This window comes from Nyctereutes procyonoides, unplaced genomic scaffold (genome assembly GCF_905146905.1).
Source record: "Nyctereutes procyonoides isolate TBG_1078 unplaced genomic scaffold, NYPRO_anot_genome, whole genome shotgun sequence".
NCBI lineage: Eukaryota > Metazoa > Chordata > Mammalia > Carnivora > Canidae > Nyctereutes > Nyctereutes procyonoides.
This window is the reverse complement of record NW_026575033.1, coordinates 13461414-13483152: the sequence shown is the minus strand read 5'-3', so window position 1 is coordinate 13483152 and position 21739 is coordinate 13461414. Positions and strand designations below refer to the sequence as shown.

Sequence of the window (21739 nt, the reverse complement as noted above, 5' to 3'; positions counted from 1 at the left end):
TCCTGTTCCTGAACTTTTCATCATAATATAATGGCTCTCCATACCTCCCTTCTTTCCAGTTTCCTGCATCACTGACACTTTTAAAAAACCTTTCATCAATTCAAGGCTAAGTAAAATGCCTCTTCATCTACTAAGTATGCTCTGATGTCATCTGTTTGCTATGTAGTTTACAAGCCTTGCTTGTACACTGATTGCTTATGTGCAAAGAGTAGAAAACCAAAGCTACTGAACACCCAATATGCACTGGTTACTCTGCTAGGTACTATCATCTCATTGAATCTTTGCAATTATTATGGTGCTATTGTATCAACCCAAGATTGCACAACTAGGTTATGGAGCTAGGAGCCTACCCCAGGTGGTCTAAATTGAAAAACAAAAGCAAAACAAACAAAACAAAAAGCCAGGAATAGAGCAGAGTAAACAAAGAACAAAAAGACTCTGTGTCTGTAGTTCCATTTAAAACTATACTAATTGTACTGGTAAGTTCAGGTCATATGGCACTATTTAATGGATGTATGCTGTTTGTACATTGAGGTCCACAGTTCATTTGGGGCTACTTCCTCTCATTCCTTATCCAGTGCTCCTTTCCATGGTTCACTTTTACTTGTCATTCAGGTCTCAAATGAAATGTCATTTTCTCGAAAAACCTTTCCCCACCCACCCTTTGTCCCACCCAGGTGTGGTGCTTTGTTATGTACTCTCATTGTACTTTGTACTTTTCCTTGTGTAGCATCATCACAATTCAGTTATTCATGTAGTTACATATTTTATTACTTGTTAATATCCAGGAAATTGCTTATTAATTACCTAAGCATGAACTAATTTATGGGTAAATACCATATTTGAAAAGTGTATCACTGAAAGTATTCCCCATCACTCCCTTTGTGGTGAATTAATGAATGGATGGACTGATAGATAAAAGAACAATTCTCAAAACTCTCCTAGTCTAGATTTCTGAGAAAGGCAGCCCAGGAATGATAAAATTGTGTGTGTGTGTGTGTGTGTGTGTGTGTGAAAGCAGAAAATTTTAATTGTCTAATATCCTTTTGTTGCTAACCACTAAAACTACCAGCATACTACCTATCCCTATAGATTTCACCTTAGGTTCTTTCTTCCTTTCTTCTTTCTTTCTTTCTTTCTTTCTTTCTTTCTTTCTTTCTTTCTTTCTTTCTTTCTTCTTTTCTTTCTTCTTTCTTTCTTTCTTTCTTTCTTTCTTTCTTTCTTTCTTTCTTTCTTCTTTCTTTCTTTCTTCCTTCCTTCCTCTAATTCTAGTTAGAAATGTGTCTTTAATATGCTTGGCATATCTGTCTCAGAAGAGTCAGAAAATGTTAAATAATACAACACAACATAAACAACATAAATAATGGCAGTACTACATTGTCAACATTAAGCTGATTCATTTAAGGACTGGCAGCATCAAGAGTTGTTTCAAAGAAATTTAATATTTGAAGATCCTATAGATACACAGTAAGTATTAATTAGTCTGAACAGTATTTACAACCCATGAGAAATTTGTTTTCCTACATAGCTATTTTCATCTGAGGTTAAATACAAGCTACAATGAAAGGCCTTTGTTTGGATGCAGTGTGATGCTCTTGGAACAATACCTAGATGTCAAGACAATATCTCTAACATGGTGAATTTACACTGCACCATGCTTCACAGAAGCTTGATTGTGTTGTTGTTTTAAAGACAAACTTGTGCCAAAGATCTGGCATTCTGCAGAGGATGCCAGATGCTTACCCTGGAAAGTCTCTTCTCAGAAACAGGTGGGTGTTCCATCTCACTATCCTGCCCAAAGGCAAAGCCTTAGCTCTGTACTATTCAAGGAGTTCTCAGGGAGAATCACTTTTCTGACAATGGGAAATATTTTTCTTCCAGTGGTGTCGAGTACATAGTAAGCACTCAAAGATACTATTGATTGCTCTTTTAAATTTAAAAATCAGGGCAGCCCAGGTGGCTCAGCGGTTTAGCACTGCCTTGAGCCCAGGGCCTGATCCTGGAGACCCAGGATCGAGTTCCACATCAGGCTCCCTTCATAGAGCCTGCTTCTCCCTCTGCCTGTATCTGCCTCTCTGTGTGTGTCTCTCATGAATAAATAAATAAAATCTTTAATAAATAAATAAATTTAAAAATCAGTATCTCCTGCCCAATTTTACTCTGAACGTCAGCTTCCAGCTGTCTACTCTGCATCTCTTCTTAAATCTCTGCTACTTAAGAGTCAAAGCAGAATTATTGATTCTTATCCATCCTCTCAACCCAGGCTTTAGGCCAAGCCAACTCCTATCTAGGGCCTTTTCATCCTCTGTAAATGGCACTCTGTCCACCAAATAGTTCAAGACCAAAATATAGGGGTTCCTGTGGATTACTCTTGCTCTGTAACATCCCACTCAAATCTACCAGTAAGTTCCTTGACTCTACCTCCAAACTATATCTCTAACTCAGTTAAAGCCTACTCTCTGATTGAGTCAGCTGTAGCCCATGAGCATCCTCTCTTACCTGTTTGGTCTCTCTTCCACTCTAGCTTCTTTATTTTTTTTTTAAATTTTTTTAAATTTATTTATTTATGATAGTCACAGAGAGAGAGAGAGAGAGAGGCAGAGACACAGGCAGAGGGAGAAGCAGGCTCCATGCACTGGGAGCCCGATATGGGATTCGATCCCGCGTCTCCAGGATCGCGCCCTGGGCCAAAGGCATGCACCAAACCGCTGCGCCACCCAGGGATCCCCACTCTAGCTTCTTTAAAGTCCATTTTCCCCACAGCAGCCTGGGCAAGCCTTGTAACAGTGTAAACCAGATCATTCCACTCCCCTGACAGCTTCCAAAAATATTCAGAATGAAATCACGTTCATTGCCCCCCCCAACCATAAGGCCCTATAGATCTCCCCTTGCCAAAGGAGAACCCCATCTACTTTACTTTTCCCACTCACTCACCATTCCCCAGCCACAAGTGCCTTGACTTTGACCCTCCAACACACTGAATGATTCCAGGTTCATGGGCTTGGCATTTGGGGGTCCTGCTATTTAAAATTTCCACCTTCCACGTCTATGTGGGACTTACTTCTTGTCTTTCAGGCCACAGTTCAAATAACACCTCCTCATATTGCCCTACCTCCTTTCCTTTCAATCACATTACCCTATTTTATTTTTTTATACCACTTGATTATATCTAATGGTGTCATTTGCTCACATGTATTTGTTGCATATCTCTCCATTAGTTTATAAGGTCCTCGAGCTCAAATATGGACTCTGTTGGTCATTGCTGCATTCCCAACATGTAAAAGTGTGACCAGCTGGCTGGCCAAAAATGCACATAAGGCCAATCTGTCTCAGTGAGACCAGACATCTTCCTGAGTCCTGATTCCTAAATTTTTACAGAGCAATATTTGGCTAGGGTCAGTCACAGACAGGACAAAAGAATCTAGGTTCAATATTAATATTATTTTTAAAAGATTTTATTTATTTATTTGAGAAAGAGAGAGAGAGCAAGTGAGAGAAAGAACATGAGCAGGGGTTAGGGGAAGAGGAAAAGGGAGAAGCAGTATCCCCGCTAAGTAGGGAGCCTGATGTGCGGCTTGATCCCAGGACTCCAGGATCATGACCTGAGCTGAAGGCAGACGCTTAACCAACTGAATCACCCACCCAGGAATTCCTAGGTTCGATATTATAACAAAATGAAACAAAATATAAACAGAGATGGTGTTTCCACAGAGACAAAGTGCATTTAGGAGATATTGAATATCACCTGAGATTTTTTTCGAGCTAAGCCTGAGTGCACCCAGGAAAGCCACAGCTCCACCCAAGCACCTCTCTTTTGCCAGAGTGTATCTGCTTCAATCTGCTTCATTTTTTAAAAATGTAACTGGTTCCCACAAATGAGATTCTGACAAATAGGATCCTACTAGTGCAAATGAATGTGACTGCTTAATGGATATATTTACAAATATTTAAAAGTCCTCTTCTGAACCTTTAAAAGTAGATATAAGGTGCATTTCTTGTCATTCACACTTCTCCTAGCTTTCTGGACCCACTGTCACTACTCTATTAAGATCTCCCCCTCTTACTTTGGCCTGGATAGTAACTGGAAATGTCTCTTTCTCCTTTCCTCTCCCTTCTGCTAATTCCTTTGTCACCCTGCTGTTAAAGTAACTTCACCCCTCCCAAGCCCAGATCCGAGTGTCCCATCCCAGTTGTCTCCCCATGCCTACTGCACTCACACTCATCAGCCTGGACTGAGACCTTACCATACTCTTACTTCAGAGTCTCTGTACTCTGCATACCCTTCACACCAGCCACACTTGACTAGTTCCCAACACAGCCTGAAGTTCTCCCTTCTCCTACCTGGCTGTGCTCTGGCCATTCCTCACACTCATTCTTTCCATTCAGACTTGCCAATTGAAAGCCTACTTATGCTCCCTTAGGCTTCTTCATTGCCCACTTCACCTCATCCTCAGGACATCATCTTCCTCTTCCTTTGTGCCCACAACTCTGCCCTCATCCTCTTTGCCTACAGAATAGATACCGATCTACCTCTCAAAGCTATTATGGGTGTTGATATAAGTGCAAATAATTTGGAAGCTAGAAATGTGAAGTATGCTTATTCCTATCTGCTACATGAGGGCAGGGACCATTTCCATTCATCTCTGCACCTAACCTCCAGCCCCACTGCATGCCAGTATCTAGGAGAGTCCATTCTCTTCAATGCAATTCTGAAAAAAAGAGAAAGGATCCATTCAGACTCATACTTGGTACCTCAACTTGAATTTTCAAGTTGCTCAGAAGAGTTATTTCTGATCTAGAGGGGGAAAAAAATGCCTGAAGAAAAGTTTTAGGCTGTTTATTAACTGCTTTATTTGAATAACAGATTATTTGTGGGGAGGTCCAGGTGAACCTCCGAAGTGAGGACTATTATGGGTGTTTCATGTGCTTTCAAAAGTTCAGCCCCCAGTTTTGGGAGCTCCCAGCCCAGGAACTCATTTGAATGAGACAGTTGCATTAAGGCAGATACAGGTTTGTCTGATGGCCAGGGTGTATGGTATATTTCCAAAAGGCGGGCTAGACAGAAGGAAAAGAAAATAGGATCCCTAAAGTAACACTCTGTGTAGAAGTCTTGATGAATGGTCCAGTCTCTGCAGCAAGGCTTGGATGATGCAGGGAGTAGATGTTTTAGGGTGAAGCTGTGCTTGGCTTTCCTATGACTCAGCTCCTTTCCAGTCTTGTAGTGTTGGATCAGCATAACTGGACAATCAGGTTACACACTGAACAAGAATACACATAGGAAGATATTATTGACATAGTGAATTTGCACATACTATCTTTTTTGTTTGTGTCTTTACTTTTGCAATTTTCTGCCACAGGAAAACCAAGTAGGGGAGGCCCTGGTAGGGCACCCTAGATGGGGAGGGTTATTAAAAGTGAAAAGAACTATGCCATTAAGAGCCCAATAGTTCCATGTTAATGTTCCTTCAAAAAGATTGGTTTGGGGAAGTAGGAGTTTCCTTACTTGTCATGGTGGAGAAAAGTGCCAGAGCCAGTAGTCCAAAGTCATTGACAGAGCCAGAGCAGAGCAGATGTATGGTCAATGGGGGAGTGTGGAGGTTCCCAGTCCTGGTTAAACCCACTGCTGTTGAAGCACATACACAATTAGATCATCACTAATTCTCTCTTCCCACCTAGCCTGCTTTCCCCAAGCTCTTTAAAGGGAATAAATGTGTCTTAGTCATATTTATCCCCTGAGGACCTAGTACAGGGTCTGGTGCATAATATTTACTTACATGATTGGTTGATGGATGTCCATGGGTTTTATAAGTTTCATCCTGGAGGCTTCAGATACCCATGTTCTCTTCATTCCTTTTGTGTTTACTTCTCAGACTTGGAGTGTCGTCACAAGGAGGTAATATTTTCAATAAACAATGTAAACCTTCACTCAATACATAAGTTAGGAAATGTCATGGCAGGAACCACCAGGTGGTTTTCTTTCCAAGCTCAGTTTTTCCATCTTTCCTCCATTTTCAAGTTATCAGAAATACCTTCCTATACCCTAAAATTCAGGACACTGATCAAGTCAGTGAAGAAGCTTTTATTCTAAGCCTGCTGGGTATAAAGGACTGCATTTTACTCTAGGAAGGGATTCAAAGTCTTTCCAAATAAATGACCTGCTTGCCTAGCTGTCAAAATCTGGGCCTCATTGGTAGTCTTACCACAGCCGTAATTCAAGTTTATGTGCCAGAAACGGAACTTCTGTCTTTCAAATTCAAGAAAGTCTTCAGACCATGGCTGTCTTGCACAATACGGAGCTACTATTAGAGCCACTAAGGGTATTTACAGGGTGTTTAAATAACGTAGTGCAAAGAATAGGAGGTTTGAAAGTCTGTCTGGGAGCTGGAGAATTGATTTCCATAAATCTAAGACCCGAAAAATACCTTTTTTGTTCAAATGTTGGAAAGAATTTTGTCGACCTTTTTGCTTCATTGGGATTTCTTTACGTTTTCCTGGTAACCAGAAACAAATTTCACAATTTGTGTCGCACTTGGCTCCTGTTCCAAGAGTGAGGGAAAGCTGGTTGTTATTTCAGTAACCCCTGCACGGGGGTATGGAGAACGCTGCGCCCAGGAAGGCTGCCAGCAGCTAGCCCTGCCAAACCAAACAGAAATCAGTGTGGACAATAGGAAGATTATGCGGTGGAAAATGGATACCCCGAAGGGAGGGCAGGAAAGCCATGTCCATTATATTTAGAAGCAGCATGCCTGCGGCAGGTCACAAAGCCGTCCCCTCAAGCATTTAGAAGGATGCTGTTCCACCAAAAGCTCACCCACAAAAGTTCAGTGGGTGAAGCCCAAGCACAATGCTTTTTCTCTTACAGCTTCCTGTGTGCCACGATTTCTGGCCACGAATCTTTCCGAGACCCCTGTGTCCTTTCATCCACACCAGAGCAGGCCGTCCAGTGCTCCCGAGAGGGGAGCTGGACCGAGCCCCGGCTGCCAGGAGCAAATGCAGGGGGCTCCGAGGTACCCTCCAGCAGGTGCACTCCCGAAAGGCCGCGTGAAGGACACGCTGCTCCCCTTCCTTCCGACACTTACCTTGCCCTGCCGAGAAGACAAAGAAAAAGAGAACAAAAGGCAAACAGAACCCCTGGGTTTTCCAGGCCACCAAAGCCCCAATGAGGGCCTCATGGGGTGAGCCCTTAGGATGACTCCTAGTGGCCGAAGGGGGCCCCTGGTCAGTCACCGTTGCAAGCTGAAGGCCAAGTGGCTTCGCTCCCATTGCCCGCCAGTGGCCAGGCTTGGCCAGGTGCCCTGCTAAACAGTCATTTCAGCTCTGAGCTCGAGGCTGAGAACTGACTTCCGTGACTGAGGCGCTGTGTACCCTTGTGTAAATGATTCTTTGATCCCCATCTCTTTTTTTAAAAAAGCAAAATCAAACGAGTAATTTTTAACAGTGAAGCAATCGGAAGTACAACAAATAAGCTGACCTTGAACGATAACCAAGATGTTTAGGTAGTATTGTTGCTGGAAACAGACCTTGCTTGTTCATGTGTTTGTTTTTAAAGAAATGAGGCTTGGAGGATATAATAAAGCTCCACCTTCATCCCTCCCTTTGCCAGAGGGTACCTCCTAAATGCAGTTGGCATGGGTCATTCCCATGTGATTTTTAGGACCTTTACCATGTGTTCTTATTCATAAGTGGATATATATATATGCATGATTTTGCATGTTTTTTAAATTTACATAAATGATGTATTTTACATATTTTTCTTCGATTTACTTTTTGTGCTCAACCTACTGTTTTTGAAATGTGGAAGTGTGAATATTGGTAAATCTAGCTTTAAGGTTGTCTAATTCCTTTATTTTTTAAAGGATTTTATTTATTTAATTGAGAGAGAGTGAGCACAAGTGGGGTGAGGGGCAGAGGTGGAAGGAGAAGCAGACTCCCCACTGAGCAGGGAGCCTGATGTGGGGCTGGATCTCAGGACCCCAAGATCATGACCTGAGCCAAAGGTAGACACTTAACTGACTCAGCCACCCTGGTGCCCCTATATTCCTTTAAGTAAAAAAAAAAAAAAAAAAAAAAAAAAAAAAAAAAGTTCTTTAAAAAACCTAATCTCTTATTTAAGGGTAAGCTTTTTTTTTTATTATTATTAGTTTCAGAAGTAAAGTTTAGTGATTGATCAGTTGTATATAATACCCAGTGAAGAGCAAACATTTTTTCCCCACTTTTTTTGTAGTACAAAAAAATACAATCAATGTGCTTCCATGTTCATCTTAGCACACATGTCTAGTGTTTAAAGAGGCAGGCTCTCAATAAATTGGAAGTATTATTGCCGAACCATAGTCCAATTTAAACTTTATCAAATACTGGCAAATTACTTCCGAAGAAGGCTGCACTAATTTACAATCCCAAATAATGTGTAACATTTCACCAAAACTTGGTGTCAACAGATTGTTTTGCTGATCTGATAGTTTCAAATGGCCATTCACTGTTTTACTTTTCAGTTCCCAGATAATTAGTGAAATTAAGCATATTTTCATATGCCATTGTCCATTTGTGCTTCTTGCTTTTTAAATTGTCTGTTCATGTGCTTTCCTTACATTTCTACTGTGTTATTGTAGGGATTCTTTATAGAGTTTGGGATATACATGGATTTTCCCAGTCTGTGACTCCTTTTTTACTTCATTTCCAGTAAATGTTAATTTTTAATGTGGTTAACATTTATTTTTTAATGTAGTTAAATTTTTAAGTCATTTTTCTCTGTTTTATTAGTACTTTGTGGTTTTTTAAAAAGAGAAAATGCTTCTTTAGTTCTGTATTCTAAAGATTCTTCCAAGCTTTATTCTAAGGTTTTAGTTTTGTTTTTGTTTTTCATTTCAGTCTTCATGCCATCCGAGAATGTAAATTTGCTTATAACAAAGTAAGGGCTTAATATTATCTCTTTCCATATGAATAATCAATTATCCCACATGATTCATTGATTCCCCACTGATTTATAATACCCCCTGTCATATTACAAATTTCCTTGTATTTGTGGGTCCATTTCTAGAAGGCTCTCATTGATCAATTTTTCCATACTTTTAAAATTGCAATAGTTTTATCAAAAGTCTTATTATGAACAAATTATTTATCTTTTCCTTCCATCTTTTCCTTTTCCTACTGTTCTTTCTCCTAGACTTTATTGGCTTTTGTTGGCCTTTTACTCTTCCTTAAGATTTCAGAATCAGCTTGTCCAGATCCTCAAAAATCCTTGGCAACAAGAGGACTGTAATTATATTGAATTTATGAATTAATTTGGAGAGAACTGACATCTTTATAATATTGAAGATAATGTATCTCTCCATTAATAAAGTCGTTTTTTATGTCTTTCAAATAACTTTTATAATTCTTTTAAAAATATTGCGCACTTTTATTTGACAACTTATCTATTATATTCTAGACAACTTATCAATTTAGTTACCAATAAAAGTATATCTTCTAAAATTGTATTATCTAATTATTTGTTGCTTTTTATACTAACGCAATTTTTATATATGCAATATATATGCAAATATAATAAAATTTTGTATTATACATAGTATTTTAATAAAAATCCAAAATTCCTTATTTGTTCTAATAATTTGCATAAGCTCTAGGCATTTTTATGTGGACAGTAATGTCAATGATTAAAGTTTTATTCTGCCTTTCTATTCAATATAACTATTCCCTCCTCCTCCCTTCAATCTGCACCATGCAAGAAGAAACAGTGATAGCTGGAAATCTTTTTCATTGCTGATTTTAAATAGCATCGTTTTGTTTTATTTTCAATATTGACATTTATGACAGATTTAAAAGATACTTTTTGAAAATGTTCCTTTTTTCTAGTGGGCAGTAATTTTTCTCTTTTCACGAATTTTTGCTTGTTTGTTTTTCTATCCTTGGTTTTCTTCATCTGTTAATGATTTGTTATTTCTCCCTCTAAACTGTCGATGTTGTGACATATTAATAGGATATCTAAATTAATACTTAATAATAATATATGCAGGACTTGATTTTCTAATATTTTATTTAGAGTTTTTGTACTTATGGTCATAAGAAAGATTGGACTATAAGGTTTTATTGTTTTTCCCTGTACTGTCCTTGTCTAGTTTAGGTCTGAGATTACATTGACTTCATTAAATGAATTGGGTTACTTTTCCTGTTGTCCTGATCTTTGGGAGAGTTTATATAAAATAGATATGATCCATTCAGTGGAGGCTTGGGAGAATTTGCATATAAACCATTTTGGACTGGAGGATTTTTAGGGGGATAGATTTTGATCCATTAATCCATCTTTTTTAAATGGCTGTAGGTCTGTTTAGCTTTTTATTTCTTCTTGAGTCAGTTTTGTTAAGTCATAGTTTTCTAAGACTTCCTTAATTTATTGCAGACCAATATTTTTGTAAAATATGAAATTAGGTGCTTGGATATTGCAGCAATATAAAAAAATGCTTTCAATGATTCTAAGTACTTACTCTCAATTTCTGTACTTACTTCATCTCAGACTGGTAACAGTTTGCAGACCAGTTAGCTGACCACACTTTAAGTAGCACTGTTCAGAAAACTATCCATTTGTCAGACTTCTCAAATCCATTAGTGTAGAGCATTGTTCATGATACTCTGATATTATCTTTAAACATTACTATTGTATGTATAGTTAAATTGTTTGCTCAATCGTAGCAAAAGGAAGTGTGGGAGAATGGAAAAATTTAAAGTCAGAGGAACCAGCTTAATCCACAGCCTTGGATTTTATGAGCTTGGTAACTTTGGGCAAGTTAGTTCTTAGAGACTTTTGTTTGTTTGTTTGTTTGTTTGTTTGTAGATTAATCAGGACTTCTCAAACTTTTTCTTTCATTATCTCCAAATGAAGCCTAACATTAAAGCAGATCGAAGTAGAATTGCTCTTCTTAAAGGAGAGAGGGGTATTGCCCCTTTGTCCTTCTACTTTCTCTGACCCCCAAAAGGCTCCTGAGTCACTTCACAAAGGCTAGTATTGAAGAGGAAAAATTTTCCTTTATCTTTCATGATTCTTCTAGCTGATCTAAAAGAAAAAGTGGCATGCAAGAGATTAACTGGAGAAAATCAAATTTAATTTGTACATACTATGGAACCTAAGAAGTGACCAAGGTGGGCAGCTTTTGTAGTTTATAGAAAAAGAAGCATAAATCTGTGAGGCATTGATAAAACTTATGTTTGGAAACTTTAATTAGAAAGGAATTCTAAACTGAATTTGGACTTGGGTAGTAAATTAGTAAAAGTAACAAGGTTTGCTTATATAGGCTTTTTCAACCCTAAATTCCTTCTCTCTGATCATAAAGCTATCTCTCTACCTCGTGGTGCAGAGAGGGCACCTTTCACATGGACGATTTTTTTCTTATATTCTGGAGACAAAAGAGGGTCTGAGTATTTCTGCCCTGGCTATTTCCTAAGTAATAACTTTAACTCAAAATAATCCATATGCCATTTTGGCATATTTTGGGGCAGTCTGCTGTAGGCTCCCACACTAGCACAGTTTGGCTCTACTTGTTTACTTTGCAAAGGTTTGAAATAAACCTTCCTTGAGTTGGGATCATGCCAAACAGCCAGTAAATAATCAGCCAAAGTGATTGCATTAAGCATGGTTTCCATGAGGACTAAAAGAGCCTTCCAGGTTTCCTAGCAACAGAAATCAAGGTCTACTGGCTACAGCAGAATAAAAAACATTCTTTGAAACATGGGAAAAAATGGTTAATTGAGTTTAACCCTATTCTCTATTGTGATGCAACAATAGAAATGATCATTAAGGGTGACAATTTTCTAGTTTTTCCACTTAAACCTTCCACAGTCTCCTGAGGTATACATGGCAATCATCAATCACAAGATGAGAATAGTGGAATTCTCATTTCATTGAAAAATAAAAGGTATTAGTCACATTTTCCTTTGATGCACATTTTACTTATGAGAAAGAAAAGTAAGGAGAAGAGAGTGATAATAATTTCAGCATTTTTTCCCTTTTGTACCATAGTACATAAAGAAGATATTAAAATACAGCTTTTGGGATATCTTTGGTCTCTTTGTCCTTTCTTTATGAGCATCATCTCCGTACTTTATAGATTAGTAAGATTCCTTTCGAAGCTAAGTGACACATCTAAGATCCCACACCTATTAAAAGGCAGAGCCAGGAGAAACCAGGCTTTTTTTTTCTTTAGACCAATTTGTAATTTTCATTATAATATTAATTGATTATAATCTTCTTGGCCAAAAGTTGACATCTTGTGTCTTTTTTCCCCACACTTTATACTTTGAAAAATTAACCTACAGAAAAGTTGAAAAAATAAAATATGAAAACCATATACCACCATTCACCTAGATTCACAAGTTTAAATTTTATCTTTTTGCTTTTCTTCTATATATGTGGATATATGTAGATATATATATATATATATACATATATATGTCTACATACTCATATATAAATATACATTTTTATGCTGAACTAGTTACTGAAGAATTAGCAACTCATTAATAAAGACTTCTTACTTTTATATTATATATCTCATATATATATTCTTCTAGCCAAAATATCATCAACTACATGTGAGAATTAAATGGATTATCATCTAATATAGTCTATAATCAAATATTTTCAATTGCCTTAATACTATCTTTCATAGGTTTTAAAAATCTTGGATCCAATCAAGATTTGCACCATATATACATTTTTTTAAGATTTATTTATTTATTTGAGAGGGAGAGAGAGTATGAGCAAGAAGGGCAGAAGGAGAGGGAGAGACTATCAAGCAGACTCCACACTGAGAACAGAGCCTGACCTGGAGCTCAATCTCATTACCTGGAGATCACTCCTAAGCCAGAAACAAGAGTTGGATGCTCAGCTGACTGCTTCACCCAGGCATCCCTCTACATTTGCTTTTGATATTTCTTTCCTTCTTTATTTCTTTCTTTCTTCCTTTCATGGCACTGACTTTTTGAGTTCAGATCATTATCTTCTCGAATGTTCCATTCAGAATGCACTCTGAATTTTTATGACTGTTTCTTCATAATTTGACATAGATGAGATTTTTAGCAAAAAAAAACTATATATGTAATATTGTATATTTATTGCATCACATCAGGTAGCAAATAAAGTCAGGAGGTTTTCCTATTGGTGAGGCTGTCTGATCACCTAGTTAAGATGATTCCCAAATGTCAGGGTACATTTCAATTTGTAATTTGTAAATAATCTGCATTATGAATCTTTGAGATCATGTGAACATTCAGTTTCATGACAACCTTTAGGCCAAACTGTTTTAGCATCCTTGCTTACCCTGTTATTGCTGGAATGATTTATTAAAATAGAGAATTGCAGGGATGCCTTGGTGGCTCAGTGGTTGAGCGTCTGCCTTCTGCTCAGGGCATGATCCTGGGCTCCCTGCATGGAGCCTGCTTCTCCCTCTGCCTGTGTTTCCACCTCTCTCTCTCTCTCATTAATAAATAAATAAAATATTTTTAAAAAATGAAGAATTGCAGAATGGTGATTTTTTTTTAGTTCTATCCATTCCTTCCACGTTTATTAGCTTGCATTCTAATTATAAAGAAAAGTCTTCTTTCTGCCTCTTTGTCTCTGTGTATGTATCCTTATGCCTCTGTGTCTCTCCCTATCTCATTGCTAGTTCAGTAATCACTGCCACACTGCCTTCTTAAGCTTTGTTGCTTTTGATCTAAATTGCTACATAAAAAGGGCTTGGGGAAAATGTTTATGGTTGTTAAGGCACAGTGATGTAGGATTCTTTGTCTAAGGTGTCTTCTGAAAGCTTAATGAAGAGTGTAGAGCCAATTAACTTCACCTAAGCTTCTAGGAATGAAGCTCTTGATTATTGATAAGGTAATTGGTGAATAATGCCGTTAAGTAGCTAATGAAACTAGAGAAGTGTCCATAAAAGATTAAAAGGAGTAGGAATCTTTTTTTTTTAAAGGGTGTTCTAAAATTCTAAAATGTCATTTGATTTTAGCTAAAGAAAATAATTTGAGATGTGCTTCTTTGGAAGCTTCTGGGTTGCCCAAGGGAAAGGGTCGCGTCTCAGGGTTGTATTATCAGTGCAGTGGGAGTTCATAGAATATGTGAAAACTTTTAAGGCTGGCATGCAATATTTTCTTAATTGCTGCTTTTCAAATAAATCAATGAAGGCAAAAATAAATGTAGTTGGGTCAGTGTGCTTGAAATAAAGCCAAGCACAATATGAAAGGGATGGGGCTTTCTCTTAGGGGAAGTTGAAAAAGAAACCACTGGATGATCTTTCAACTCAAGTTCCCACAATTGAAATTCCCTCCTCATAGATATCACTCCCAGAAACTTTCTTACATCATGGCAAATTATGAACATTTCCTTACTTTGTTATAAAGGAAAGAAAACTCTTGAGATCTAGATGTCTTATGATTATGAATTATTTAGGAACATTTAAGGAGGGCTCCTGTTTGTTTGTTTGTTTGTTTTTGGCATAGATTTACAAGTTGGTAAACCAGAGGTGGGAAAGACCCAACTCCTTTCTGGTGGTACCTCCAGAATTTCTGTCTAGAAGTTTAGAGATGACAATTTAGGAGTTAAAAAACTTGTCATTAAGCTCTGTTTGCATCTCATTTTTTTTTTAAAGATTTTATTTATTTACTCATGACAGACACAGAGAGAGAGGCAGAGACACAGGCAGAGGGAGAAGCAGGCTCCATGCAGGGAGCCTGATGTGGACTCCATCCCAGGTCTCCAGGATCACATCCCAGGCCGAAGGCGGCACTAAACCACAGGGCCACTGGGTCTTCCCTCTGTTTGCATTTCAGATGAAGTTTTTTTTTAACTTAGATTATATGTTACAGTTCAATTTAAAAATTAGCAAAGTGTTTCTAAAAATGTCTTTATTCATTATTTGTGAAAGGCTGAGAAAATATCAATTATGTTTATGTGGGGAGATAGAAATTATTGTTGGAAATTATGGAAAAGCTAAAACTTTGATACCAGCATTATTTCTACATTTGAAGATCTTGGTTTTAATAGTGATGGTAGATGCATAAGCAAATAATTATAATAAAATATACAATTAGTGGGATAGATGAATGAACAAAAAAGATATTAGTGAGCTAAATGGGCAGAAATCATTTATTTGAGGTGGAGCCTAACTAAGGACACACACTGGGTTTTCCTTCAGAGACATTTAAAGACAGTTTGAATCAGAATTTGGTCTTCTATCCTTCATCCTCTTGTTTCTATCATCAAACCAAATGGCCCCGGGGACACTGCACACCCATCAAACCTGGTGTTTTATGTGCAATAGTTATAGGGAGGTCAAAATTAGAAGGAGGCCATATGAGTAGGTTATAGGATACAGAATATCTGAGGATCAAAGTCAAGAAACTCTGTACTGGCTTAGCAGAAAAGGGTATTGATGTCAGCCAGGGTAGAAAAGATCATGAGCCCCTTGATGGCCATTTCAGGAGTGCCTTAGAGTTTGGGGTTCAGTGGAAAGATAGCATGTGTAAAAGGCAGATTGTTGAAGAAAAGGTGTAGAACAAATGGCATTAATCAGACACTCATTTATTCTTCTAGCCATAGATATACCATAGTTCAAGTCTATCAGCTAATGATCATTGACATTCATTCAACTTCTACCTGACTAGGTTTTGAGCATGAATCCAACCTGATTTATATGTTTTAGCAATGCCTACTGTACTACCTACAACATCATAGAATAAAGGTGGTATGACTAAGTGAGAAGACTCTTGATACTTCTTTTAACCAAGAATGTGAAACAGAGTAAGAATCATTAATAATACAAAGGTTACAGACATTTAATTATATCTATGGGTTCATGAGTTAAACCATGATGTAATGAAGTCTATAGAATAAGACACTTTTCAAAAGATTTATTTACTTGTTTTAGAGAGAGAGAGCATGAGTGGGAGGGGTAGAAGGAGAGAATCTCAAGCAGACTCTGTCCTGAGCCTAATGCAGGGCTTGATCTCATGAACCTGAAATCCTGACCTGAGCTGAAACCAAGAGTAGGACACTTTACTGCACCACCAAGGCACCTGATAGAATAAAGCACTTTTAAATAGGATATAAATAAAAATATAATTTGATGATTTAGCTCTTTTATTGGAGCCCTATGTCCATAATATGAAGGATAAAAACACTAACAATTAGCCTTTGAAATAAGATGATTAAAATAAATACAACTTATCAGTGTTCTGTGATGAATACATGCTGTTTCCATATACGAGCAATCCTAACGATAACAATAACCGTCAGTTTAATATATCATAGCCTAGAAAAAAATAATTAATTCACACATTATATGGTGAATTGCTGAGGTCTTGGAATTTAGCCACTTGATTAATACCTGGAAGAGCATCTGGTTTCAAACTCAAGCTACAAATCTCAGAAAGAAATACAATCTAAACAATGAACAGTATATGGATAAAGGATTGGCTATTCAAATGATAGTATAAGCACAATTTGTAGAAACTCAGCTAGAACCTGTGTTTGTTTCTTTGTTTTAACAGAGATGTCTTGCAGGAATTTGTAGGAGAGTAGTTTAGGGTATGATTAAATCACTGGGATTTTTTTTTAAGATTTTATTTATTTATTCATGAGAGACACACACACACACAGAGAGAGAGAGAGAGAGAGAGAGAGAGAGAGAGGCAGAGACATAGGCAGAGGGAGAAGCAGGCTCCATACAAGGAGCCTGATGTGGGACTCGATCCCGGGACTCCAGGATCATGCCCTGGGCTCAAGGCAGGTGCTAAACCACTGAGCAACCCAGGGATCCCCAAATCACTGGGATTAAAATCTAGCCATTTTTTAAAATCCGTATCATGCTGACACAGCAAGGCTTTTCCAAATGGCTGGTTTATTATTCTGTAATAAGCTGTAACTAGGTATTTAGTTCCTCTAAATGAATCTATTCTTTAGAGTACACATTTAAGTCATGTGTTTAAAGTAGATTCCATCTATATATGCATGTGTCATTTATCTTAGACTGAAAATCTTTACTAGTTTTAGAAAGACTTAGATATAATTGAAATTAAGGATAACTCTTTATATATTAATAATTTCCTTCATAATTTTATACTGTTTCAAACTCTGTTTTCATTATAATTTAAATTGTCTATTTAAAAACCATTTAAACCTAGTGATCCATTTTATTTCAACTCCTCATATCTTTATCCAAAACATTATATTATGACAGGGAGAAGTTATGAAACTCATTTAGTGAATTTCCATAGGTGACATGTTCTCTAGATAATCCATATATTCAGGTCTTACTGGATAGAGACTTTAATTTGACATTCATGCACTTTTTATTTGACACTCATGCACTTTTGTTTGCCCAAACTTCAACACACTTAAGCTCTCTTTAATAGATGATGAAATAACATCCTCTTGAAACCCCGATTATTACACATGCATTCAAATTCATTTTATTGTTATCTCTGAAGTACATATATATATGAAGAGGTGAGGTTGGCAAAATGTTATTGTTCAACATCAGACTTAAAAAGTAATTTTAAAACAGTTTGGAGGTTCCTCAAAAAAATTAAACAGAATTATCATATGATCTAGCAATTCTACTTCTGGGTATATGCCCAAAAGAATTGAAAGCAAGGACTCAAAGACATATTTATACATCCATTTTCATAGCAGCGTTATTCATAGTAGCTAAATGATGGAAACAGTCAAAGTGTCCATTGACAGATGAATGGATAAACAAAATGTGTTTTTACTTACTTACTTACAATTAAATATTATTAAACTTTAAGGGGATCCCTGGCTACCCAGGGTTTCAGTGGTTTAGTGCCGCCTTCAGCCCAGGGCCTGATCCTGGAGTCCCGGGATCGAGTCCCACATCAGGCTCCTTGTATGGATCCTGCTTCTCCCTCTGCCTGTGTCTCTGCCTCTCTCTCTGTGTGTGTATTCCATGAATCAATAAAATCTTAAAAGAAAAAAAACTTTAATAAGGAATAAATTTGTGGTACCCACTACTACATGAAAGAATCTTGAAGACAATATGTTAAGTGCACTAAGTCTGTCACAAAAGGAAAAATATATGATTCCATTCTTTTTTTTTAAAGATTTTATTTATTTGAGAAAGAGTGAGAGAGAGAGAGAGAGAGAGCATGAGCAGGGGGAGGGAGAGAGGGAGAAGCAGACTCCCCACTGAGCAGGGAGTCAGGGGTGGGGCTCCATGTGGGGCTCAATCCTAGGACCTTGGGATCATGACCTGAGCAGAAGGCAGATGCCTAACTACCTGAGCCACTCAGGCGCCCTCTGATTCCACTCCTATGAGCTACTTAGACTCATCAAGCTCACGGAGACAGTAGAATGGTGGTTGCCAAGGGCTATGAGGAAGGGAGAATGGGGAGTTAGTGTTTAATGGATATGGTGTTTCAGTTTGAGAAGTTGGTTCTGGAGATGGATGGTAGCAATGGCTACTCAACAATATGAAAGTCCTTAGTGCTGCTGAACTATACACTTAAAAATGGTTAAAATGGTAAATTTTATGTTATGCATATTTATTACAATGTAAAAACTAATTGAAAAAAGCGATCCTAATATATTAGTAATACTTGGTGAAAAGCAAACTCTAACTTTTACTGCTTTAGCAAATCATAATCCTAGAGGTTATTTTAGCTTTTATGCAACCAGATATGAGATAATTAAGGTAGACGGAGTCTTGGCAGAGACAATACTTCAAATGAGACCTCCAGTGGTGCTGAATAGGCAGATCTTCCTGAATCTAAAGCCCATGATTTTTCTGCGAGGCTCAGATTATAATGGTCATCTTTGTGTTTAGATGAAAAGACATTATTAGAAGCAGGTGCTATGTGAAGAGCCCAGGCAGCTGCCCCTGGGAATTCTGTCAAACTTGGGTATGGGAGATGTCATTTCTCTAGAGATGAGATATCCCTGGACAGGTGATTCCAGATAATAGGACACATGTGGTGGGGGGCAGCTTAAATAAATTGGTCTCAGGACCAGGGAGAAACTGGTATTGTTATTTGGGGCTTAAGTTCAGAAAATGTAGTAACTTAAGCTGTGACCCCTAAGAATTGTGCATGGCTCCTTAAATCCTTCTTTCTGGCATGGGGCTCAATCCACAGATGAATATTTGCTGAGTCTAGTTATTACAGAAGAGAGAGTTTGGAAATTGTGGGTATTGTGGGTACAGACTAGATGGGAAGGCTCAGGTTAGGTCCTAAGAGTTTAAAGAATCACTCCCAATCTGGTTGAAAGTCATTGGCCATATTTCTAGGCTATCAGATCCTCAGCCCTAGCATATGAACCCCTTGCACCATTGAGCAACTCTAGACCTCTTCCCGTTCCTCTTTCAGCTGCCCATTACCATCCTTATGTTCCACTGTCCTTCCATCCTCTCCCCAAGAAGTCTGAAGCGCCAACACCCCCAGTCTAGCTTTCCTCCTTCTTTCTGATCCACTCCAGTGTGCACATGGGAAGAACTGTTTGAAAGGTCTGGTGCTTTAGAGTTGTGTTAGCCCTACTCAGTAGGAAGTATTCAATACGTGTTTGTTGAATTATGTTGAACACCTCCCTCTCCAAATAAAACTATTTCGATGCATTAAGTTTCTTAATTTCTCAGTGTATTCTGGTGCCAGAAAATTGGCCTGGGGAGGAAACAGGAGCTAGCTATGAACAATTCCTGTGATCTTAAGCAAGGATTTAACTTCATTGTTCTCCTTATAAAATAAAAAAAAATTAAGTCCTCAAAAAAACATTCTAGTTCCAAAATGTTGGATTCTCTGAGCTCACACCTGCATCTCTGTCTGGAATCTCCTATTCTCCTATAAACAATTGATCCCTGATCCAAGGGCATGACAGGAGGCTGTAGAATTCTCTTTCACTGACAATCTCCTAAGCAATACAGGGTCTTTTTTTAATCATGACTCCCAGTCTCCACCAGATCTCGGGTCTGAAATAATGTTTTGGGGCTTTTTTGGGTGAATGATGCCAAAAACAAGTGGTTAAACATAAGACATAATGCAATGGCTTAAATACTGATGCAAACTCATATTTTGAATATCATTTCTTGATTTTTATTTTTTGACCATCAAGGAAATTTGATCCATGTGCATGAAGAGCTAAAAATTCAACTTTTAATGCCAAATTTTAAAATCTATCCACTGGTCTCAAAGCTAATGAAAAGTACCAAGCCATTTGGCTTTGCTGCTTTTTAACTAAAATAAAGTGAACTGAACTAATGCTGATTAAGTTTGGGGGAGGAAAAAAAAATCGGCATGGATGACACATTATATACCACATATTGGCTTCCTATGATTCAAAACCATGTTGCTGAAGATCAGCAGGCTGCTGGTGGATCTTTAATTACTAAAATTAGTAATATGGACATATAAGCCTAATGTATAATATGAATATAAAGTACACAATTAATAAGAAATGCATACTAAGAGAATTTTAATTAATGAATGAACATCACTATTGCATTAGCTTTCTTAAGTAGGTCAGAGTTTAAAGCCGTCCAAATAATAGATTTTGTGTTTCCTTTTTTTTTCTTCTCCATCTATCTCAAGGCAAGAAATTAATCTTTTTCCTGTTCCAGTGTCATCACTAGATTAATGACTATCATATGTGGAGTCTGACTACAGGGAGCCGCTCATACACACAGCCACATGTGGCTTCTGAAAAATGAACGAAATCATTTTTCTCACAGAATATGATTACAGTGGGGTATCAAATAGATTATTTTTTTTCTTGGAAAAAAAGACTGTTAAATTTGTTCTGATGACAGTGGTAATTGAGCTTTAGAAATACAAATGCCTCTCCCTTCTGTCATGCCTCACTTATGTTGTCATAGATACTATTTCAATTTAGAAAACCTTATTGAGGACGATACGGAAAAGACAAGATCCCTGTCCCCTCCTCCCAAAATTATATATTCTAGTAGGAGATATATGATCCCACCACAATCTACTGATATATGCATATAATGCATGCAGATGAACATTTTTATTGAAAATTAGTCTTCAAATTGACATTTCATCCCTTGTTTTGAACATAAGTAAGGTAAAGTTTGAACAAAGAGAATTGGTGGGATGTTTTTTTCTTTTTTTCTTAACAGAGAGTTTTTTAAAGTAAAAAGACTCCAATGTTATTCCAGACACTCCCTATTGGCTGGAACTTCACATTTAGAATTAAGGCACATGGATGCATGTGAATGACAAGCCAGAATTCTGGAGACATGGATTCTGCCCTAATACATCTGCAGTGAAGTTCTGTAGCAGTAGGATGGCTGAAATGAGAACAAGTAAGAAAGCTCTTGAAGGACAATAAAAAGGAAATGAATACAAAATTTCAAACTTAATTAGACTATAAAAGTCACATATGTTAAATTGTAAGGGACTCTTTTCCATAACATTGTTCTGTTATGCAAGTGCCAAGAACCTTTTTTTTATTTAAATTGCAATTTGGGAAAAAATACTTTTAAGCCCTTAAAGCATCTTCAAAACTAGATACATTTAATGCCCTTTCAAAATGCTTTAATAACTTAAAATTATTTTTTTTCAACTGCTAATGATCCTGATGAATGAAAAATTGGTCAAAAAAGTAAAATTATCAAATATAGTTCAGAAATTAGTAGGACAAAAGAATGGTCTGGAAACTGCATTTTACTTAAGACATTATTTGTGTCCAAGTCTAGCATTGGACTGCCTTATGAATCCTGGCGTCACC

At 37.4% G+C, this 21739-nt stretch overlaps 1 protein-coding gene and 1 long non-coding RNA gene across 2 annotated transcripts in view; one reads left to right on the top strand and one right to left on the bottom strand.

The window, feature by feature from the left end:
* The window catches only part of STARD13 (StAR related lipid transfer domain containing 13), a 514559-nt gene that overhangs the window by 55392 nt on the left and 437428 nt on the right, over window positions 1-21739 (top strand). The gene's annotated exons all lie outside the window — the stretch shown is intronic.
* Window positions 4923-6692, bottom strand: LOC129504501 (uncharacterized). Its single transcript, XR_008663375.1, has 3 exons — window positions 5775-6692; window positions 5504-5623; window positions 4923-5258 (listed from the first exon to the last, which is right to left on the bottom strand). It is a non-coding gene; the product is annotated as an uncharacterized LOC129504501 (long non-coding RNA).